The 25,420-nt window shown below is 43.8% G+C and overlaps 1 protein-coding gene across 8 annotated transcripts in view; it reads right to left on the bottom strand.

Moving 5' to 3' along the window:
* Positions 1–25,420, bottom strand: part of rasgrp3 (RAS guanyl releasing protein 3 (calcium and DAG-regulated)) — a 52,706-nt gene that overhangs the window by 23,875 nt on the left and 3,411 nt on the right. For 3 of the 8 annotated variants that reach the window (XM_064932369.1, XM_064932377.1, XM_064932373.1), the window contains exon 1: positions 15,825–16,134. The exons of 2 other annotated variants lie outside the window; for them this stretch is intronic. The gene's annotated coding sequence lies outside the window, so the exon portion shown is untranslated. Of the gene's footprint in view, positions 1–7,423; positions 7,507–15,824; positions 16,136–25,420 lie in introns of those variants that run through there. 3 more of the 8 variants (XM_064932370.1, XM_064932372.1, XM_064932375.1) reach the window with 3 other exon arrangements.

Here is a 25,420-nt window from a genome sequence, read left to right as displayed (position 1 = left end):
CGGCTGGCCTCCAATGACACGAGGCGGAGGGGGAGGTCTGTCTGCCGGGACAAGGGGAGAAAAAACAACAGGTTTTAACAATGAAATGTGAAATGTGGGATTAATCTTAAGGGATCTGGGTAAGTGTAGGCGATAAGAAACTGGGTTAACTCTCCTGGCAACCTTGAAGGGACCGATGTATTTCTGGGACAGCTTGCGAGACTCCACCCGTAGTGGTAAGTCTCTTGTGGAGAGCCAGACTCTCTGGCCGGGGCGCAGGGTAGGCCCGGGACGGCGACGTCTGTTGGCTTGTTGTTGGTACCTCTGTGAGGAACGCATAAGATTAAGACGGGTCTTCCTCCACATAAGCCGACAGCGTCTGATGAACTTCAAGGCTGAAGGCACTCTGACTTCTGCCTCCTGGTCCGGGAACAATGGAGGAGCATAGCCAAACTGACACTCGTGCGGGGACATACCAGTGGAGGAGGAGCGCAAGGTGTTGTGCGCGTATTCGGCCCAAACAATAAAGGATGACCATGTGGACGGGTTGTCACGAGTCATACATCGGAGGGTGGTTTCCAGCTCTTGATTCATCCTCTCTGTTTGGCCGTTGGACTCCGGATGGTACCCTGAAGATAGACTGGCAGAAGCCCCCATGAGTTGGCAGAAGGCCTTCCAAAACCTTGAGGCGAACTGGGGACCTCTGTCAGAAACCATATCTTGAGGAATGCCGAAGACTCGGAACACATGATTAATTACCAACTCAGCCGTTTCCTTGGCAGAAGGTAACTTAGTCAGAGGGACGAACCTGGCCGCCTTTGAAAACCTGTCGATTATGACTAGGATAGTAGTATTGCCATGGGATGGAGGAAGTCCAGTAATAAAGTCCAATGAGATATGGGACCAGGGTCTGTGGGGAACAGGTAAAGGGTGAAGGAGTCCTTGAGGGCGGAGGTGAGAAGATTTGCCCTGGCAGCACACGGGGCAGGCATTGACGAAAGTGGCAACGTCTTCTCTTATGGTAGGCCACCAGAACTTACGCTGGATGAACTCCAAGGTGCAACCTACGCCCGGATGACAGGTGAGGCGAGAGGAGTGCCCCCACAGAAGGACCTGAGTCCTCACTGCCTTGGGGGCAAACAACCGATTGGCAGGACCTCCTTTCGGGTCCGGTTCGCTAGCTTGAGCACGTCTCACGGTATCCTCAACTTGCCACGAGATCGGAGCCACAATCTTAGCAGCAGGAAGGACAGGCATGTCCGTGTCATCTCGAATGGCAGGAGCGTAGACTCGGGACAGGGCATCCGGTTTGAGATTCTTCGACCCGGGCCGATAGGTGAGGATAAACTGGAATCGATTGAAGAAAAGAGACCATCTAGCTTGTCTAGAGTTCAACCGCTTCGCCTGCTGGATATACTCCAGATTTTTGTGGTCCGTAAGCACTTGAAACGGGTGAGAAGCCCCCTCGAGCCAGTGTCTCCATTCCTTCAATGCCATCTTAACCGCTAGGAGTTCACGATCCCCCACATCGTAGTTCCTCTCAGTCGGGGTAAGCCGGTGTGAGAAGAAAGCGCACGGATGAAGCTTCTTGTCTTCACCCCTCTGAGACAGGACAGCTCCAACACCAACCTCTGATGCGTCTACCTCCACCACAAATGGTTCATCCGTAGTCGGTAGTATCAGGATGGGAGCAGAGAGAACGCGCTGCTTGAGTCCTTGGAAGGCCGTCTCAGCTTCTCTTCCCCACAAAAACCTTGCATTGCCACCCTTGGTTAAAGCTGAGAGAGGGGCTGCCACCAAGCTGAAGTTCTTGATGAACTTGCGTTAAAAGTTTGTGAAGCCCAGGAAACGCTGAACTTCCTTAACGGATTTGGGGGTGGGCCAATCCGCTACCGCCCCTACCTTCCTGGGGTCCATTTGGACTCGACCGGGTTCCACTACAAATCCCAGGAATTGTACTCGGGATGAATGGAATTCACATTTTTCCGGCTTAACGTACAGATGGCTGTCCAGGAGGCGTTTGAGTACTTGTCTGACATGCTTAGTGTGTTCTTGAAGGGAGCTCGAAAAGATGAGGATGTCATCCAAGTAAACGAACACAAATATGTTAAGCATATCCCTAAGCACATCGTTTATGAGCGCTTGGAACACCGCTGGGGCGTTGGTCAGGCCGAAGGGCATCACCAAGTATTCATAGTGACCAGTAGGCGTGTTGAAAGCGGTCTTCCACTCGTCACCAGGTCTGATCCGCACAAGATGGTATGCGTTCCGCAGGTCAAGCTTAGTGAAAACAACTGCTTCCTGGAGCAGCTCGAAGGCTGTGGCCATAAGGGGTAGCGGGTAACGGTTACGGACGGTTATGGCATTGAGTCCCCGGTAGTCGATGCAAGGACGTAATCCACCGTCTTTCTTGGCCACAAAGAAAAACCCTGCTCCCGCCGGGGAGGTGGATGGACGCATGAGGCCTGCTTCCAGAGCGTCCTTGATGTAGGTATCCATAGCAGCTCGTTCGGGTGGAGATAGGGAAAAGATCCGACCCCTGGGGGGGGCAAGTGCCCGGAAACAGGTCGATGGGGCAATCGTAAGGTCTGGGGTGGTAGCATGGTGGCCCTCTGTTTGCTAAACACCAGTTTGAGGTCATGGTAACACTCGGGAACTCGGGTCAGGTCGATGGATTCTAAAGACTCGGGAGTAGAACTCGGGGAATTCTGGAAAATACAAGTAGCTTGGCACGTAGGACCCCACTGCTTGATAGTGCCCACAGACCAGTCGATGTGAGGGTTATGGCTGTGAAGCCAGGGGTATCCAAGGACGAGAGGGAACTCGGAACAGGAGATCAAATGAAAGTTCATCAATTCCTGGTGTTGTGAAACTGAAAGTCGCAAGGAGGTAGTGACATGAGTGAGAAGTCCAGATCCCAAAGGGCTTCCATCCAATGTAGTGACCCTCATGGGTTCACTTAGAGGTTCAGAGGGAACGCCATTCTCCTTCGCCCAGACACCATCCATGAAGTTACCTGCGGCTCCAGAGTCTACCAAGGCTTGAAGGTGAAGCTTGTGGTTGTCCCAGGAGAGGGTGACTGGAATGAGCAGACGGGAGTTGGACGGATGGGAGGAGGTTATGTTTCCCGTTACAGTTCCCCCCGGTCTGTACGGGACAGAGCGTTTCCCTGGCGCCCGGGACTCGTGGAACGGAAATGGCCCGGTTTGCCGCAATATAGACAGCGTCGCTCCCTCATCCGGCGGTCTCTCTCAGCCTGGGAGATGCGTCCAATCTGCATGGGTTCCGATGGAGCACAATGGGGGCATCTAGTGACCAAAACCCGGAACAACCCTGGCCAAATCCTGACACTTTCTTCTGAGAAATTAAGGCTATTCCATGCGAGAAATTGCCAAGAAACTGAAGATCTCGTTCAATGCTGTGTACTACTCCTTTCACAGAACATCGTAAACTGGCTCTAACCAGAATAGAAAGAGGAGTGGGAGGCCCCGGTACACAACTGAGCAAGAGGACAAGTACATTAGTGTCTGGTTTGAGAAACAGATGCCTAAACATCAACAGTGAAGAGGCGACTCCAAGATGCTGGCCTTCTAGGCAGAGTTCAAAGAAAATGCCATATCTCAGACTGGCCAATAAAAAGAAAATATTTAGATGGGCAAATGAACACAGACACTAGACAGAGGAACTCTGCCTAGAAGGCCAGCATCCCAGAGTCACCTCTTCACTGTTGGCATTGAAACTATCTAACATGATGTAGTCCATGACACCAAATGACTGTTTAGTTTGTGGTCCAGGGGTTAACTTCCCTTGTGTCTTCTATATACACCCATGATATTATTGGTCTTTGAATAGTGATGTAAAACATAGCCAGGCACATTAAGAGCACCCTCTGGGTGCTTAGATTAAATGCTACATGTCACAGAGCCCTAAGCTCTGAGCTCAGATCAACAGCATCAAATGTGAGCAGTATATTGTTGCACAGCAGTATGGTATCTCAATGACATGCTAAAATACATCAACAAGAAATTACCACGAAAATACCTTCTAAAATTTCTCCTCAACTAAATACCTTGTACAACCTGTCTTCAACCAAATACCTTTCAAAACATCTCTTTAACCAAACGTCTTCTCCAACCAGAGAGAGACATCCAGGGCTGATTGGTTAACCTCACAGGGGCAGTGATGTACAGAACTGTGCAACATGGCTCCTTACATGAAGAGTCTGCTGCCCTGTGCTTCCACACCTCTAAGAGGATATGAATCAATGAATCGATTAGTTGTCTGTTAGGTGTTAATCAGGCATCCCCACTCTCCAAAGGGACACCCAATGATTCCTCCACAGCTTAACCCCAAACAGCCAACGAGATGCCAGATAACAGGAAGTCAGGGAATACGAGGCTCAGGCTGCATCTCATTCCACAGATAATTCCTCCCTTCTATACCACCTTTGTCACTCCCCTTGTCCAGATCTGATAGGTGGAAGCAATTTGGCGGAAACTAGGTATTGACACCTATTTAGTAATATCTAGTACTATTGTATATGTGAATGTGAATGAATGAAGGCGGATGGGAGGGAAATGAAAACATTTCTGGAATAAAAAGCAGCCTTGCTTAAATCTGTATCATTATTCTATAATGCCATCCATACCACAAGTGAAACACGTAGTAGAGAAATAAGAGGGAAAGAAGCTTGTTCTGAAAATGTCCATTCAAATTTAACAGAATGACTTCCTATAAGAAACAAATAAACCTCAACAGAGCAGGAAAGGGTCATATATTATTTATGACAATGCTTTAATCTTGTATTTTCATGAATGACTTGTTTCCTATACTTGATTGATTGTTTGGATTTGGACTGCAAAGTCACTTGCCCAAGGCATCCCACTGGGCACAGACATCAGTTCAATGTCTAGTTTTGATTGACATTTTGTTGAGTTTTCAACTAACGTGAATGAAATGTGAAATCAACAAAAAAAATTACCATATCATTGTATTTAGGTTAACAGTTAGGTGAAAATTAGTCAAAATTAACTTTTGTAAATCCAATCCAGTATTACTCTTTAATTTAAAGTCATCACATAGATGGGTTGAATTGACGTGGAAACACCATTAATTCAACCATTCTTTTCCCTGTGGGATGGTGCTTGTTTGTAAATAAAATGTTTTATCAAACAAAATCATTGCTCATAGTCCTTTGTGGATTCAAAACTATAGCAGTTTTTTAAACCAAACAATTCTATTTTTCACAGCACTGCCAGGATTTTCCTAATCCTACTGCAATGGGTCCCATACGATCGGCCTTGGGTGGAGAACGGCTATAATTGTTTTGCCTATGATAAATGTTCAATTTCCAAGAAAGTGTTTAACGTCTCTTTCTGTGAGTCACTGATTGACAGCAGGTCATCTCTGTGTTTTCCAGGAAGCTTTACCATTGAGACAACTCTCTACACAACATTAACACACTTCAACGGTCATGCTATGTGAGTATAGGTGCATTTGGGCGAAAGAAATGCATCGCACAGTACTAAGAAAAATAGCTATTTCAACACAAATAGCTGTTTCATACAGCAGGTTTAAGACCACTAACGAAATATGGAACAGTTTGCTATTATTTATTATAATCAGGAGGATAGGATGAATCTGCTAAAGTAACCTCAATACAAACACACATCTCTACAATCTCAACAACAACCACCATCACCCGACCACCACTGTATTGATGCAAACACCTCAACCCAACCATGTCTCTGAGCTGGCTGAGGTCATAATAACAACTGATAACACAATAACAAACCCATATGTACACACTGAAGTACAGCAGGGCGAGGATTCAACGCAAGATGCATTATACAGCCAACAATGCAGCTTTTAAAGGCATTTTCCTGCGAAAGGGCTGATGCCTGGAGCCGAAATGGGCACCACGGCAGATGTACCCAAACAGACCTATTTTTCTGTTATGGCACGGCATCAGTGAGATTCAAACCTATAATGTTATGTTCTCTATATATAGAATTAGTCCCCTGCGCCAACAGGATGGAGCTAGCATGTCATGTTTTTTTAATTCTCAAAGCTGTTCATTTTAGTCTATTCAAACAGACCCCATTTCAATGGAAACAAGCACTATTTGTAAGAGCTTGTGACAATGAAGACTTGTACTGTTAAGAGATTAATAGGCATTTCACAGTAACTTAATGGTAGCTGGTCATCAGGACGTTAATGTTTAATTTTCAGTAACTTACTGTCAGCTAGTTGCAAGTGGGTTATTGATCAATTTGCTTAATGTTGTCATCTGAAAATTCCAGTAACAGTACAGTAAATCACTGGAAGTGAATGTACATTTAACAATAACTTGCTGTATGCCAGTTAGGTAACATTAAATTCCCAGCAACTTTCTGGGAATGATGCAGGATAGTTCAATGGGCTTTGGAACATTCTTAACACAAAAAAATATTGGTATTTCATTCCTTTAAAATAACATTTCTTAAAGGTTCATACATGGTTAGATTCATGGCTCTATTAAATCAGATCCGCTTCAGCCAATATCCGCATAGCGGTTGTTTTGACACTGTCAGAGGTGGAACTGAGTTAGATTGTAGAACTGGAAATGGACAAATGAGGTGATCAACCTTCATCAACATATCGATAAAACCACTTCAACGGGTACAACACTTCCACCAACGGTTGGCATAGAAACCATGCCCCAAATACTCTAATGAGCCCTGCCAGCATATTGCCCCCACCCTAGAAAATGTACTATAAAAATAGATTGTTAACACAAATACTTAAAAAGATACTGAACAGCCAATGCCATGTGAGTTCTTATGTGTAACTTTGACCATTTCGTATCCCAGGGAACAACGCCGTTGCCAAACTATACTCTTATTTTTGAGAGTGTGTGAAAATATGTTATAGGTAATAAATATGTACCTGGTGGCACTGCATAAATACTGACACACTCCCCACCTATATGTTGCAAGTTCAAATCCACAGAGCATTCATGCACACTTTGTGTCCTTGAGAACTACTATTTTTACGTTGGTGTAATCAGATAGTCACACAATTATTGACATGATATTGGGCAACTTTTAGCAAAGTGCAGAAATGTATTGTTGCCAATAAGTCTGTGGCCAATCTCCATCACACCCACAGATATGGTGGTGTCGCATGACATTTCAGGTTGCTGGCAACCAGGAGGTTGTGAGTTCAAGTCCCAGGAGAGGTTGAGTCCCAAGTGTGCTCACAGTACACCATTTTGCAAGATTGTACAGCATGTCAAGTTACAATAGCTTACCGGCTACGGAGTTGCCGCAAAAATACAGTCAATATAATTTACAAGAATGTATTGTTATGAGAAAACAGCAGCATACTGTCATTTTACAGCAATACCACCTTCACGTTCTCGTATACAGTATATACTTGATTTCTCTCTTGTATTATCACTGACCTGGTGGCGCAGCAGGACATTCAAGAAGTTACCAACCAATAGGTTGCGAGCCAAAATCCGAAGTCAGGGAACAGTGCAGTTAACTGTAGGTTAGAGTAAAACAACAGTACCAAAGATTACAATAAGTATTTGTTACCGTAAAATGACTACAGTAGCATTATTGGTACTGTAAATCAATTATAGTAGCAGTATTGGATAGCGTAATATACCGTACGGTAACATACTGCACCTTTTTTTCTTGCAGGTAACTGGCTGCCAGCAAGTTACCGTAAAAACAACAGGACATTTTTACAGTGTAGCATCCTGACTTAAACCCAAACCTCAGCTTCTAGAAGGACGCGTCAGTCAGCAGGATGACTCTCTGCTGTACATTCTGTTCTGTCCACACAGTTCAGAGTCGGACAGAAACAACAATCATCACTTGTCAACTGGAAAAGACAACGGACCTGAATAAGGAAACGTCCTATATACTTCTTTGGAGAATGTGTAATTAACGGTTACAGTCCACTAATAATGAGCCCAAGCCAAAATACGATGATCCCTCCCTCTTCCTCGATAATCCCCAAGCCAAATCTCTGATTTAACCTTTGTGTCCCAGTATTAGAATTCTGCTGCCTTTTATTACATGGTTCCATCTGCCGTATAAAGCATAGGAAAATAAGAATTAGCAGCTACTTATACATGTTATTTGACCAATATGATATGACATTACAGTCACATTCTGCATCAGCTTTACCAGCAGTAGGGTCCACTACTCCTCAATATCCATATGAGAAGAACGGATACACTGATGCATTTGTCGTTTCCTCACTCATGCTGGTTTGAATACAGCCGTGCATTGTTGGGGTCAGTTCTGCTATGTTGGGATCAGTTCTGCATGACTTGTACTGTTCGCTCAACAATAAGCAAGTGTTTCTGCCTGGGGTTTGCGCACGCGCACGCACACACACTTCCCAGACCACTAGTGTCACTAGCTCAGCATCAAAGAACCACTCTCTTCCTCAGTTCTGACAGACAACTGTATCACAGAGACGCGAGAGCACATTGCCCTGTTGACCTCTAGCAAAAACAAAACACAGCACACATCAACCCCAAGTCAGACAACAATACAAGCAGTCTCTTAGCCACCAACAACAAATAGATAGTACATACAGAGATAAACAAGAGCAGAGTAAGATGTACAACAACAATAGGGTTTTACATAAGCCTTTTCTGTCTGTTTCAAAATGCTCTGTTAACAGTGCCACAAGCATCTCAGTCATTGTCTTTAACATATTATAAATACTGAAAATGTCCTAATACATCCATGTGCAGTCTTACCACCAAAAGGCATGGCAACAATGTCAGCCTTTAGTAAGTCCAGGGCAAAGATCATTCTTCCCAAAGGCTACACAACCTTAGATATAGTCGACCAGACCAGTGCTCCAGGCTGCTTCTGGCTGCAGTAGAGTCCCATGGTAGAGTGCAGTACGGTACCCTGGTCCTCCTCCCGTTTTAAACACAGCCTGCAGCAGTGTAACACAGCCCCCATGTGACCCCACACTCCAAAAAATCAAAGGAGCTCTGCTCAGAAAACCAACACACCCACCCCCCAATACCACACGTACATCCACACACTTTGACACTGATCGCACAGGCCCACACACACACACACACCAAAAAGGAGAGAAAAACACAGCAGACATGGATAAGGTATGGCATCCAGACCTGGAGTATTTGAACAGAGCCCATGCAGCAGACAGTCAGGGCACACACAGAGGATGAGGCAAGGGCAGATGTTGTTGGAGACACACATGGCTAGAGCCTTGCTCAATGATTTGGCAGGAAGAGAGCAACAGCTGCCCACCACAGCCGTTTGTTGTTAGGCGTGAGACAGAGAGGCACACACAGACAGAGAGAGAGAGAGTTTGAGTTTGTGTATGCACGCCCCAGCCAGTCACATGTCTCTTCTGATCACTGAGCAGATCAAGGACTGAATAGTGGCCTGCAGCCTTACTAATCCTACCTACAGCAGCCCTAATGAGTGACACTAAATGGCTGCTGACATCACCTATAGAGTACAGGGTTTTTAATTGACATCATCTACAGTGCATTCGGAAAGTATTCAGTCCCCTTGACTTTTTCCAAATGTTGTTTAAAAAAAGAATAAAAAAAGAAAAAACTCCTTGATGAAAACCTGATCCAGAGCGCTCAGGACCCGGGGTGAAGGTTTACTACTTTCCAACAGGACAACAACCCTAAGCAGTGGGGCAGTGGAACAAGTCTATGAGTGGCCCAGCCAGAGCACAGACTTGAACCTTATCAAACATCTCTGGAGAAATCTGAAAACATCTGTGCAGCGATGCTCCCCATCCAAGCTGTCAGAGCTTGAGAGGATCTGCAAGGAAGAATGGGAGAAACTCCCCAAATACAGGTGTGCCAAGCTTGTCGAGCGATACCAAAGAAGACTCCAGGCTGTAGGGTATGAATACTTATGTAAATGTGATATCAGTATTTTATTTTTAATACATTTGCAAACACTTCTAAACATCTGTTTTTGCTTCGTCATGATGGGTTATTAATTGACATCAACAGAGGATGAGTTATTGTGTGTAGATTGATGAGGGGGGAAAACGATTTCATCCATTTTAGAATAAGGCTGTAATGTAAAAAGTGAAGGTCTGAATACTTTCTGAAAGCACTGTACACAGGATAGGGTTTTCAACTGACATCACCTATAGAGATGGGGTTTTCAACTGACATCACCTATAGAGATGGGGTTTTAACTCACAACACCTATAGAGTTTGGGTTTTTTAACTGACATCACCTATAGAGATGGGGTTTTAACTCACAACACCTATAGAGATGGGGTTTTAACTCACAACACCTATAGAGATGGGGTTTTAACTGACATCACCTATAGAGATGGGGTTTTAACTGACATCACCTATAGAGATGGGGTTTTAACTCACAACACCTATAGAGATGGGGTTTTAACTGACATCACCTATAGAGATGGGGTTTTAACTGACATCACCTATAGAGATGGGGTTTTAACTCACAACACCTATAGAGTTTGGGTTTTTTAACTGACATCACCTATAGTTTGGGGGTTTGAACTGACATCACCTATAGAGTTTGGGTTTTTTAACTGACATCACCTATAGTTTGGGGGTTTTAACTGACATCACCTATAGAGTTTGGGGGTTTGAACTGACATCACCTATAGAGGATGTGGGTTTGAACTGACATCAATCACCTATAGAGGATGTGGGTTTGAACTGACATCAATCACCTATAGAGTTTGGCGGTTTTAACCGACATCAATCACCTATAGAGTTCGGCGGTTTTAACCGACATCAATCACCTATAGAGTTTGGGGGTTTTAACTAACATCAATCACCTATAGAGTTTGGCAGTTTTAACCAACATCAATCACCTATAGAGGATGTGGGTTTGAACTGACATCAATCACCTATAGAGGATGTGGGTTTGAACTGACATCAATCACCTATAGAGTTTGGCGGTTTTAACCGACATCAATCACCTATAGAGTTTGGGGGTTTTAACCGACATCAATCACCTATATAGTTTGGGGGTTTTAACCGACATCAATCACCTATAGAGTTTGGGGGTTTAAACCGACATCAATCACCTATAGAGTTTGGGGGTTTTAACCGACATCAATTACCTATAGAGTTTGGGGGTTTTAACCGAAATCAATCACCTATAGAGTTTGGCGGTTTTAACCGACATCAATCACCTATAGAGTTTGGAGGTTTTAACCGACATCAAACACCTATAGAGTTTGGCGGTTTTAACCGACATCAATCACCTATAGAGTTTGGCGGTTTTAACCGACATCAATCACCTATAGAGTTTGGGGGTTTTAACCGACATCAATTACCTATAGAGTTTGGCGGTTTTAACCGACATCAATCACCTATAGAGTTTGGCGGTTTTAACCGACATCAATCACCTATAGAGTTTGGGGGTTTTAACCGACATCAAACACCTATAGAGTTTGGCGGTTTTAACCGACATCAATCACCTATATAGTTTGGAGGATGGTGTTTTAACTGACATCACCTATAGAGGATGGGGTTTTAACTGACATCACCTATAGAGGATGGGGATCTAACTGATATCACCTATAGAGGATGGGGTTTTAACTGACATCACCTATAGAGGATGGTGTTTTAACTGACATCACCTATGGAGGATGGGGTTTTAACTGACATCACCTATAGAGGATGGGATTTTAACTGACATCACCTATAGAGGATGGGGTTTTAACTGACATCACATATAGAGGATGGGGATTTAACTAACATCACCTATAGAGGATGGGGATTTAACTGACATCAACTATAGAGGATGGGGATTTAACTGACATCCCCTATAGAGGATGGGGATTTAACTGACATCACCTATAGAGGATGGGGATTTAACTGACATCACCTATAGAGGATGGGGTTTTAACTGACATCACCTATAGAGGATGGGGATTTAACTGACATCACCTATAGAGGATGGGGATTTAACTGACATCACCTATAGAGGATGGGGATTTAACTGACATCACCTATAGAGGATGGGATTTTAACTGACATCACCTATAGAGGATGGTGTTTTAACTGACATCACCTATAGAGGATGTGATTTTAACTGACATCACCTATAGAGGATGGGGTTTTAACTGACATCACCTATAGAGGATGGGGATTTAACTGACATCACCTATAGAGGATGTGGATTTAACTGACATCACCTATAGAGGATGGGGATTTAACTGACATCACCTATAGAGGATGGGGATTTAACTGACATCACCTATAGAGGATGGGGTTTTAACTGACATCACCTATAGAGGATGGGGATTTAACTGACATCACCTATAGAGGATGGGGTTTTAACTGACATCACCTATAGAGGATGGGGTTTTAACTGACATCACCTATAGAGGATGGGGATGGCCCGCCACAGGAGACACTAGTGCGCGATGAGACAAGGACTGGGTAAACTCTCCCTAACCCGGACGACGCTTGGCCAATTGTGTGTTGCCCCATGGACCTCCCGGTCGCGGCCGGCTGCGACAGAGCCTGGACGCGAACCCAGAGTCTCTGGTGCGATGCAGTGCCTTAGACCACTGCGCCATCCGGGAGGCAGAAGATGGGGTTTTAATTGACATCACCTATAGAGGAAGGGGTTTTAATTGACATCACCTATAGAGGATGGGGTTTTGACATCTATAGAGAATGCAGTTTTTAATTTACATAACGTATACAGGATGGGTTGTTAAATTGACAGCTATACTGGATAGGGGTTTTAAATAACATCACCCATATAGGATGTGGGTTTTAACTGACATCCCCTATAGAGGAAGGGGTTTTAATTGACATCACTTATAGAGGAAGTGGTTTTTAACTGACCCCTTAAAGAGGACGGGGTTTTAATTACATCACCTAAAGAGGACAGGGTTTTAGTTGACATCACTTATAGAGGAAGTGGTTTTTAACTGACCACTTACAGAGGACGGGGTTTTAATTACATCACCCAAAGAGGACAGGGTTTTAGTTGACATCACCTATAGAGGATGGGATTTTAATTGACATCAGTTATAGAGGATGGGGTTTTAATTGACATCTGTCACGACTTCCGCCGTAGTCGGTCACCCTCCTTGTTCAGGCGGCATTCAGTGGTCGAAGTCCCCGGTCTTCTAGCCATCGCCGCTCCACCTTTCATTTTCCATTTGTTTTGTCTTGATTTCCCGCACATCTGGTTCACATTCCCTCATCAGACTAAATGTATATTACCCTCTATTTCCCCCATGTCTGTGTATGGAATTGTTCTTTGTGTAGGGTGTTACGCTACAGGCTGGCTTGTGCTAGGTTTTGTTTCAAACCTAGGTTTGTTTGTTTTGTTTAACTATTGGCATTGGGTGGAGAACGGCTATAATTGTTTTGCCTATGATAAATGTTCGTATTCCAAGAAAGTGTGTACCATCTGGGCAAAAACTGGTTGAATCAACGTTGTTTCCACGTCATTTCAATAAAAAATATCTATGTGATGATGTTGAATTAACGTGGAAAACTGATCGGATTTGCAAGAAGACATCAATGTAAGGGCATTTCATATTTTTTTACCCAACTTTTCAAAACTAAATCAAAACTAGACGTTGAACTGATGTCTGTGCCCAGTGAGTAATGTCTTGTTCTTTGATTCAATGATTGACAGGAGGTCATCTCTGTGTGTTTTCCAGGAAGCTTACCATTGTTACCACTCTCTACACAGCTATGAAACACTTCAATGGTCATTACTGGCAATCCCTCAGCTAGACACACTGCTACAGTATATGAATGTGGGCGCATTTGGGCTGAGGATTAGCACTGCAGTACAAAAAAATTAAAGTATATTTCAACACAAAGGGTGTCTTCATATAACAGGTTTCAGACCACTATAGAAATATGGAATAGTTTGCCATTCTTTATTATTATCAGAAGGATATGATGAATCCTCTAAAGTAACCTCAATACACACACACACACCTCTCTACAATCACTCCTTGACAACAACCACCATCACCATCGCCTGACCACCACTGTATTGATCCAAACACCTCAAACCAACTATGTCACTGAAGTGGCTGAGGTTACAGGCGGAGGTCACAATAACAACACAATAACAAACCCATATGTACACGTTGAAATACACTATCGGGATGTTTCAATGTAATGTGTGTTATAGCGCCACACGTTATGGTAAATGATGCGCATGCATGCCCAACTTAAATGACCTGAAATAATTGTTTATATAGTGCGCTGTACTATAACACGCTTTGCATTAACTCTGGACTAAGGGAGGATTGCCCCAAAATATTTTTGGAATCTAAGATTGTTCTTGCAATTCTCACAAATAAACTTCATTGGGGGAAAGGATGTTTGACATGCTTTTTACATTTGTATCACACCTTTAATTTTTTTCACAATGAAAGTTTTAGGACCTTTTTAGACAAGACCCTATGATCTGTGGTACCGCACAGGACACAGACGACATCTTGGTATCATTACACTTCTCAAAGTGTGAGCTAACATACGAAGTATGTCTAGATTCTGAAGAAGAAAAAAAAAATCACAATAATTTATTCAACATTAAAAATATGAACATCTCAAGAAAATTTTAAAACAGATAAATATTTGAAATGTTGAATAAAATTGTATTTCAGAATCTAGACATACTCCATAAGTTAGAGCACACTATAGGTAGTATAATGATACCGAGATGTTGTCTGTATCATGTATGGTACCACGGACCAAAGGGTCTAAAATGCCCGCTAACATCATGATTATCAGAAAGATGGTTTGTGATACACATGTAAAAAGCATGTTAAACATCCTTTCTCACAATTACTTTTCTTTGTGAGATTGCCAGATTTATCTAAAATACCTAAATGATTTCGGACTATCCTGGCGTGGAATCGCCCCTAAGAGATCTGAGAAGTTCAAAGGGTTCATTATGCAAATGTTCCAACAGAATACAGAGAGAAAAGACACTAAAGCCCTGTTAATACCTGGTTCTAACATCTGTCCTTTGTCCTGATCTTGTCCACATTCTGATTGTGCCCTAATTTTTAAACTGGTGTATACAATTAAACGAAACATTGTGATCTGTGAATTAATCAGTCTGTTGAAGAGGGCTATCTTGTTGCAAGTATGCATTGTGGGAGCGAGGAAGCGTCAGATGGATGTAATTTCAATGAAGTGCGCCCCTTCTTATCTCAGGCAACGTCATTCCCATGGTATCGGGGTCTACATTATGAGCATAGCGCTCGCTCAGCTTGACTTCTCAGCTTGAGCGGATTCTAACAGGGCTCAAACATGAACTAAATGCTCAACCCACAAAAATGCTCAAATGGAGTCATATTACAGCAGCCAATTAAGATAATCCATAAAGACAACCCTACCATGTTGAAAGCATAAACCTTTGCAGAGTCCTCCAACTTCTCCGCACCTTGCTAACCCCCATCACAATGTTTCGCCAGATTATACTAACATAATGTCACTTTGACAGTGCAAGAACGTTCAAACTTTGTCAGAAAAGCAGAGCGACAAATAGGTACTGAAAACAGTCACAAAGCAAAAATGTTAGTTTATTGTAGAAACTGAACACGGTTGGATTACAACCAGACCCCAAAACCAATAGAGGCTGCTGAGGGGAGGACGGCTCATAGTAATGGCTGGAATGGAGTCAATGGAAGGGTATCAACCGCATGGAAACCGCGTTTTAATACCACTCCATTGACTCCATTCCAGACATTACTATGAGCCGTCCTCCACTCAGCAGCCTCAACTGCCCAAAACAAAGTGAAGCGCTTGTGTTAAAGCTGAAGATGTAACTTTTCTTTAGCACGGCCCCACCTACCTCAGGAAGAACAGTCAGGTCCTACCAGTAGATGACTTGGATCCACCACCTTCCACACATGGCCTCTGATTGAGAGACTCAAATCCACCTAAGGAGCCTGGCCTGCTCCTACTCATACCCATTCACTGGAAACACCAGCATACTGCTCCAGTACTGTGTATCTTCTCTGGACTTTTCTGTGGCTGACCCACTTCTATTGTACCTCTCTCTGTCCCCTCTCTCTCTCTCTCCTCGTAAAGAGCAGCAGCTCACTCCCGCTAGACCGCTGATTGTTTGTCTAAATGGCAAGTAGACTTCCTCCTATTCTTTCCCAACTTAGTTTTCCTGCCTCTACCTGACTGTTTCCCTTGGCCAGACTAAAAATAGGGCCAACACAAGGTAAAGTGGAAAAGAGGAGGGCAGGAAATGTGTCACAATACCTTTAAGAGGAGGGGGTTGTTGTTGTTCTCTCTTTCACCAAATCAATCTCTCTCTCTCAAGGATTGCGGTCACTCCACCAAAGACACTAATTTAAACCAAGTGAAGATATCCAGAGGTACATTAGATAACTAACCCTGGTTAACAGATGTCTGCTTTCACTCAAAGCGATGGGGCTGTAACTATTTGGCCCTCAGCAATAGAAGCCCAATCAATTCCCCTTCTCTGGAGCAGCAAAGACAGAGGCAGCATGTACCAGACACTTAGGGAGCCCGTCCGTGTTCAGTCAACTTCAGTGTATGTGTGTGTGTGGGCATGCTGCAAACCCAGCCCCCTCTGATGCTGCACACATCGTTTTGTCTTCTCCAGAGTCTAAAAACTAAAAACTAAACAAAAACAATGACTGCATATCCTGTCGCTTGGGCGTGCAAGTAACAAGCAACAATGGACCATGGGCTTCTACAGAACATCCCCGCCCATTAACACTGCATTACCACTTCTCAGGAGAAGTCTTCGTTTCAATGTCTGCTCTCATGTGAAGATATTACTCTTACTCCACTGATACTGGTGACATATGGTGTGCAGCCTTTTGATGTAAAGAAACAATATTGAGGCAATGTGTGACTTTTCCACACTAGCATCCATTCATATATAGAGAAAAACAGATGTTGGTAGCAGATTCAACTCTACTCCAAGAAGAGTTCCAAGAAGAGAATTACTCATGATTCTAATGATGACTAATTACTAATGATTCAGGTCTTTGCCCTCCAATGCAGTCAGTCTGGTCCAACAGAATATCATTCCTTAAATCAAAAAAGTTGCGACATTGTCTATATGACAAGTAGATTTGTCTCAGTTTTGGATTTGCGCAACACTTCTTGTGAATGGTATGTTGACATTTTCAAAATGTTTCCAACAACAATGTTGTCACCTGTCCTCCCTTTCCCATCTCATTCTGTATCAGTATAAGTTCTTCTTGTTTTGGAAAGCATTGTGGTACTGTAGGTCCCACTGTTTTGTCACGCAGTTCACTCCATCTATTATGTAAGATCTTTGACTTACAAGGGTATGATTCATTTATGCAAGTCTTCATTCTGTATTTGGTCCTCTTGTCAATAGAAGTCAATGTTTCAAACTCGCTCAATTTCAGAGCGTTTCACAAACAAACAGAAAACAAAACAATGATGTGCTTCCAGCAACGGGGAGTTTGCGTACTGATCCAGAATAATTGTCTCAGAGAGAGGAGGTGGACGACATACAGTAGAATATGTTGCATTGTGGGAAATCTGGTTATTCCACATGAGTTGTTGTGAGCAGTTACCTGTAAACAGAGGCGCTTACACATGGGCCGCTGGGGTCTGTGGTGGGGCATCAGGACATGGGGGGGGGCACAGCACATGGACCCTCTGATGGTTGCTAAGTGCTTTCTGCTGTTACACCGCCGTCATACGTCTGTTATTAAGGGAAGCGGTGGTGGTAGGGGGCAGTGGATGGGATATTTCTCCCTTTCTCCTCCTATCAAATTGTGGCAGAACTGGAACGTGCACAAACATACTCCTAGAAAAGGGATTCTCAACCAGGGGGGCCCGGACTCTAGCGGGCATCAATTAATTTCCAAGTGGTATTCATGGACAAGCAGGGAAGAAAACTGAAATAAAAAAAAGTTTGTGGAAGAGCCCTGTCTGACGGAACAATTACACATAAAACGATACATAGAAAGTAAAAATAGTATATAGGTCAGAGGCCAGTTAAACTGGACATCAACAAGTACAAAGAGACAGTGTGCAAAGTCACAACTTCAAGCTACCTGTCTACTTAACATTAACATTCTTATTTTTTCTAGCATGTTCTTAATACTGTCCAGGAAGTATAGTACTACTCACACATCCTTTAACCCCAGCCTTCCAGAGTAACAGACCACTCCCCTAACCGCCTCAAATGTACTACCTACACTGCTCCCAACTGGCCTCTTCTGCCCAAAACAGAGCCCTCACCATCACAAACCTGTCTTTCACATGGCCGTTCTCTCCCTCTATCATACTCTGTTTCGGCACAGTCAGTGAAACACAGACACCCCTTTAAGTGTGGAGCAAGTGAGCGCTGCCAATCCACACACACACACACACACACACACACACACACACACACACACACACACACACACACACACACACACACACACACACACACACACACACACACACAGCAGTGACGTGCACGGCAAAAAAGTATTATATACATTTTTTTAAATGTGTCGTTATCCAATGTTTTTCCACAATGATCCTGGTGTTTTTTATGGTCCAAGTCAAAAAATGTGCTAAAACTGCATCAAAACATCAGGAAAGGCAGCAGGGGTGCATGCCTTCCTCCCCATCCACAAGAGTTTGACACTTTCTATGATCGGTTTGATAACCGAGGGTTCACCTTGAAGGACAGACGAATGGACAACATATACACTTAAAGTTAGGCCTAAATACATTTTCCTTTTGTAGGTTGGGGAAGGGGGTGAACATGAGACTAGACAACATGAGAACAGCCAAAATCCTCATGAACATGGGAATAGGGTCAATAGACAACATCCCTCTGATGCATTTGATTTATCAAGCTCGAATGTTGTTTTCATGAGTCACTTTTTTAAATGTTATGAACTGCATTTTTCAGTAATTTGATTGTAACTTTGGATGCTACATTGGTCAATAGCTGAGCGTCATTTTGTCGGGTGCTATGAAATATGTCGCCATATGGCTACATTGGTATTTTTATTTGGGGGAAATGATTTGTAAATTTAGGTTAATGTCACTCTGGTTGTTGGAGCCATCTGTTGTATGGTGAACTGGGGATTCATCAAGGTATATTTGTAAGTAAACCTGTCTTTGATAATAGTCAGTACATATCCAGCCACCGACCTCAACACACACACACACACACACACACACACACACACACACACACACACACACACACACACACACACACACACACACACACACACACACACACACACACACACACACACACACACACACACACACACACACACACACACACACACACACACACACACACACACACACACACACACACACACACACACACACACACACACACACACACGAGGAGGCTGTTGGGAGGAGCAAAATAAGAACGAGGTCATTGTAATGGCTGGAATTGATAAATGGAATGGTGTCAAACACATGGAAACCACACGTTTGACTCGGTTCCATTTATTCCATTGCAATGAGCCGGTCCTCCTATAGCTCCTCCCACCAGCCTCCTCTGATGTGTGTATTTGTGTGTGTTAGTGACGTGCGGTGAAGCTGGTGGCACACACACTAAAAATAGCCCCAGAGTTTAATGGAAACAAGAGCCCCGGCCCATGGCCGCTCTGCAAAAAACAATCTGTGTAGCCTTGCTGGAGAAAGAGATTCAGATCGTGTTTAATAGTCACATGTACAGGGTTGCAGGTGTGATTGCAGGGTACAGTGCAAATCTTAGGCTTCGAGCTCCAACATGCAGGACTAAGTGAAATAAAAGAATGAAAATGGTAAAAAAAAATATATATATATATATATATATATATAAATAAAAAAACTATGTACAACTGTAGCAGTGATGAATAAATACAGTTGAAGTTAGACGTTTACATACACCTTAGCCAAATACATTTAAACTCCGTTTTTCACAATTCTTGACATTTAATCCTAGTAAAAATTCCCTGTTTTAGGTCAGTTAGGATCACCACTTTATTTTCAGAATGTGAAATGTCAGAATAATAGTAGAGAGAATGATTTATTTCAGCTTTTATTTCTTTCATCACATTCCTAGTGGGTCAGAAGTTGCATACACTCAATTAGTATTTGGTAGCATTGCCTTTAAATTGTTTAACTTGGGTCATGTCACGACTTCCGCCGAAGTTGGCTCCCCTGCCTGTTCGAGCGGTGCTCGGCGGTCGTCGTCACCGTCCTACTAGCCACTACCGATCCCTTTTTCGTTTGTCTGTTGGTTTTGTCTTATTAGTTTCACCTGTGTGTATTTTAGTTTAATTAGCGTCCTTATATATAGTAGGTCGTCCCGCCCTTGTTTTGTGCGGGATTGTTTTTTGTTATCCTGTTATATGGTGGTTTTCGTGTGTGTTATTCTCCGGACTATTTTGGTCCTGTGTTTGGGCTGGGTAATAGTATTCGCCCTGTGTGTTGGCGTGACCGTTGTTGTGCGCCGGAGAATAAACTGACAAATTACTGAAACCTGCTCTCTGCGCCTGATTCCACCCACCACTCTTAGTAAATCGTGACAGGTCAAACGTTTTGGGTAGCCTTCCACAAGCTTCTCACAATAAGTTGGGTGAATTTTGGCCCATTCTTCCTGACAGAGCTGGTGTAACGGAGTCAGGTTTGTAGGCCTCCTTGCTCGCACACGCTTTTTCAGCTCTGCCCACAAATTGTCTATAGGATTGAGCTCAGGGCTTTGTGATGGCCACTACAATACCTTGACTTTGTTGTCCTTTAGCCATTTTGCCGCAACATTGGAATTATGCTTGGGGTCATTGTCCATTTGGAAGACCCATTTGCGACCAAGCTTTAACTTCCTGACTGATGTCTTGAGATGTTGCTTCAATATATCCACATCATTCTCCATCCTTCTGATGCCATCTATTTTGTGAAGTGCACCAGTCCCTCCTGCATCAAAGCATCCCCATAACATGATGCTGCCACCCCCGTGCTTCACGGTTGGGATGGTGTTCTTCGGCTTGCAAGCCTCCCCTTTTTCCTACAAACATAACGATGGGCATTATGGCCAAACAGTTCTATTTTTGTTTTATCAGACCAGAGGACATTTCTGCAAAATGTACTCTCTTTGTCCCCATGTGCAGTTGCAAACCGTAGCCTGGCTTTTTTAATGGCGGTTTTGGAGCAGTGGCTTCTTCCTTGCTGAGTGGCCTTTCAGGTTATGTCGATATAGGACTCGTTTTACTCTGGATATAGATACTTTTGTACCCGTTTCCTCCAGCATCTTCACAAGGTCCTTTGCTGTTGTTCTGGGATTGATTTGCACTTTTCGCACCAAAGTACGTTCATCTCTATTCTTTTGATTTTCCCATGATGTCAAGCAAAGAGGCACTGAGTTTGAAGGTAGGCCTTGAAATACATCCACAGGTACACCCCCAATTGACTCAAATGACGCCAATTAGCCTATCAGAAGCTTCTAAAGCCATGAAATCATGTTCTGGAATTTTCCAAGCTGTTTAAAGGCTCATTCAACTTAATGTATCTAGACCTCTGACCCACTGGAATTGTGATACAGTGAATTATAAGTGAAATAATCTGCCTGTAAACAATTGTTGGAAAAATTACTTGTGTCATGTACAAAGTAGATGTCCTAACGGACTTGCCAAAACTATAGTTTGTTAACAAGAAATTAGTGGAGTGATTGAAAAACAAGTTTTAATGACTTCAACCTAAGTGTATGTAAGCTTCGGACTTCAACTGTACATGTCCATTTGGGTGGAGGCAGAGTAAAGACTGTTTAGGGGGTGTGGGGGAATGACCATAAGTGGAGCCTGAACATTGAGTGAAATAAAAACAATAAAATATTGTAATGAAAAAGGTAATAATATATATCTTAGCAACTGCAACAGTGACGAATGTCATCGGGGTGGGGGAGAGTAAAAGTCTGTTGGGGGGTGGCAGCAGGAGAAAGAATGTCCACAGAGTGAGCAGCAGGTAAGTGAGAGGTGAGGGGGGTGGTGGGGGGGAAAGGTAGCTGACTAGCGGTGACTATTCAGCAGCCTGATGGTCTGAGGGTAGAAATTATTGGCCAGTCTTTCAGTTTTGCTATGATGCTCCTGTACTGCTTGTGTCTGAGCAGGGAGAACAGGGCATGGCTTGGGTGGCTGGGGTCCCTGATGATCTTCTTGGCCTTCCTGCAACACCTGGCAGTGTGTTCGGCTGCACGTATCACCCTCTGAAGAGCCTTGCGACAGAATGGTCTTGATGGTGCTCCTGTAGAACACCGAGTGCCCTCAAGTAATGGCCGAAGAGTTGCCGTCATGCCTTCTTCACCACGGTGTCTGTGTGGTTAGACCATTTCAGCTTCTCTGACATGTGTACGCCGAGGAATTTGAAGTTATTGACCATCTCCACAGGCAGCCCAGTTGATGAGGATGGGGGCGTGTCCAGCCTGGTTTCTCCTGAAATCCACAATCAACTCCTTTGTTTTGCTAACGTTGAGGGAGCGGTACCTGGCAACACGCCGTCAGAGTGCCTACCTCTTCCTTGTAGGCTGTGTTGTCGTGTTGGTGATTTGTATTTATATTTATTATGGATTCCCATTAGTGGCTCCCAAGACAGCAGCTACTTTTCCTGGGGTCCGGCTAAATTAAGGCAGTCATACCATTTAAAAAACATTACAATACATTTCACATTAAGTGTGTACCCTCAGACCCCTACCGTACTGCCACATCTACAACACAAAATCCATGTGTATGTGTGTGTATGTTATCATGTGTGTATGCATGTGTCTGTGCCTATGTTAGTGTTGCTTCACAGTCCCCGCTGTTCCCTAAGGTGAGTTGATGTGGAATAGAGTTACATGTAGTCATGGCTCTATGTAGTACTGTGTGCCTCCCATAGTCTGTTATGGATTTTGGGACTGTGAAGACCTCTGGTGGCATTTCTTGTGGGGTATGCATGGAGATTTAGTACGGACAGACTTCTCCCCATCTTAGCTACTGTTGTATCAATATGTTTTGATAATGACATGATTCATTACAATATTTAGTTGAGGTTTAGGGTTTAGTGAATGATTTGTCCCAAATACAGTGCTTTTAGTTTTAGAAATATTTAACTTAACTTATTCCTTGCCATCCACTCTGAAACTAACTGGAGCTCTTTGTTGAGTGTTGCAGTCATTTCAGTCGCTGTAGTAGCTGACGTGTATAGTCCTGAGTCATCCGCATACATAGACACTCTGGCTTTACTCAAAACCAGTGCCATGTCGTGAGTAAAGATTGAAAAAAGTAAGGGGCCTACTACTGTTGTGTCGTTAGCAAACTTGATGGTGGAGTTAGTACTGTATGAGGCCACACAGTCGTGGGTATACAGGGAATACAGGAGGGGACTGAGGACGCACCCTTGCGGGGCCCCCTTGTTGAGGATCAGTGTCGAGGTGGTAATGTTGCCTACCTTCACCACCTGGGGGCGGCCCGTCAGGAAGTTCAGGACCCAGTTGCACAGGGAGGAGTTCAGACCTAGGGTTGTGAGCTTTGTAATGAGCTTATAGGGCACTATGGTAATGAAGGCCGAGTTGTAGTTGATGTACAGCATCCTCATATATGCTTAAATTTTGTCCAGGTGGCTAAGGGCAATGGCGATTGCGTTGTCCGTGGATCTGTCAGGGCGGCAGGCGAATTGGAGAGCGACGAGTGTGTCGGGGAGGGAGGAGGTGATCTGGTCTTTGACTTGCCTCTTGAAGCCCTTCATGGGGCTCCCGAGTGGTGCAGTGGTCTAAGGCACTGCATTTCAGGGCAAGAGGCGTCATTGCAGTCCCTGGTTCAAATCCAGGCTGCATTACATCCGGCTGTGATTGGGAGTCACATAGAGCTGTGCACAATTGGCCTAGCGTCTCCTGGGTTTGGCCGGGGTAGGTCGTCATTGTTAATAAGAATTTGTCCTTAACTGACTAGCCTAGTTAGATAGTTAATGATGACGGAAGTGCTGCTAGTCTGGAGTCATTCAGTTCAGTTACTTTCCCTTTCTTGGGGATGATAGTGGACATCTTGAAGCAGGTGGGTATAACAACCTGAGTTAGAGAGAGAAATGTCAAAGCACACAACAGCCGGCTGGTCTCCAATGCTCTGAGGGCACGGTTAGAGATGCCGCCTGGGATGGCAGCCTTGTGAGGGTTAACACGTTTGAGTGACTTACGGCCAGTCCTCAGTGGATACTGAGTGTTTAGCCCACGTTGTCATCAGGGGCTCTCTGCAGCTCACGGTCATTGTGCTCGAATCTTGAGAAAAAGGTGTTTAGCTCGTCTGGTATGGTGACGTAGGTGACCGTGATGTGGCTGGCTTTCATTTTGTAATCCGTGATCGTTAAGAGCCCCTGCCACATACGCCTCATGTCCGATCTGCCAAATTGTTCCTCCACTTTGTCCCTATACTTGTCTTTCGCCATCTCAAGTCATATTTGTACTGTATAACCAAACAGTACACTAGCCAATCACCTTGCTCTGTTTATAAGCAACATCTCTCTCTTTCAGAGGGAGGGAAAGGGAAAGAGTGAGATAACAATGAGAGAGAGAGATAGAGGGAAGAGAAGAGAGGATTGTGTGAGAGAGAGCAGGGGGGGAGAGAAAAATAAAGGTGGGGAAAGGAGGAGGGTTAGGAGGAGGAGAGAACTCTTCCATGGTAGTGATTTATCTCTCCCTCTCAGGTCGCCTGCAGTGCTGGCCATAATTAACATCAGTTGGGAGATGCAGGTGGAGCAGATAGTGGCAACCGTGATGAGAGCGAGAGAGAGGAAAGGAAGAGAAGGAAGAGAGGAGAACCTGTTAGTAAAGGTTAATTATTGAAAAGTTGTATAAACAGGATGTCTATCCCAGGCTGCTATCTGACTGGGACCTGACAGTCAAACGTTTGGACACGCCTACTCATTCAAGGGTTTCTTTATTTTTACTATTTTCTACATTGTAGAATAGTGAAGACATCAAAACTATGAAATAACACATATGGAATTATGTAGTAAACAAAACAAGTGTTAAACAAATAAAAATATATTTGAGATTCTTCAAAGTACCCACCCTTTGCCTTGATGGTAAAACCGATTCAAAATTTACGAATCGCCAGATCATGAATGTTTTAACTCATATTGTTTCATTCAGAAAATACCTTTTTTGTTGTGACTGAATTACTGCGTATTTTAGGCATGTAACTGTGTAGGACTGTCAGATAATTGTGTGCACACCGCACATTGCGGGAGACAGCCTCTCATGCAAATGAGAGGTAGGCCTATCGCTGTTCTAGGCTATTCGTACATCTGCACGGCAACTTCAGCATTCAGATACTTGTAAAATGACAGTCACATGTCAAATCATAGGCTTTAATAGTTGAGCGACAACCAATGTAATTTTCTGGGTTTACTGTTACTAGTTGTAACTAGGGTTACTAGGGTGTATTCATGGAT

The sequence above is a fragment of the Oncorhynchus masou genome, chromosome 23 (assembly GCF_036934945.1).
Source record: "Oncorhynchus masou masou isolate Uvic2021 chromosome 23, UVic_Omas_1.1, whole genome shotgun sequence".
Taxonomy (NCBI): Eukaryota; Metazoa; Chordata; class Actinopteri; order Salmoniformes; family Salmonidae; genus Oncorhynchus; species Oncorhynchus masou.
Note: the sequence above shows the minus strand (reverse complement) of the source record. Positions and strands in the feature narration are given on the sequence as shown.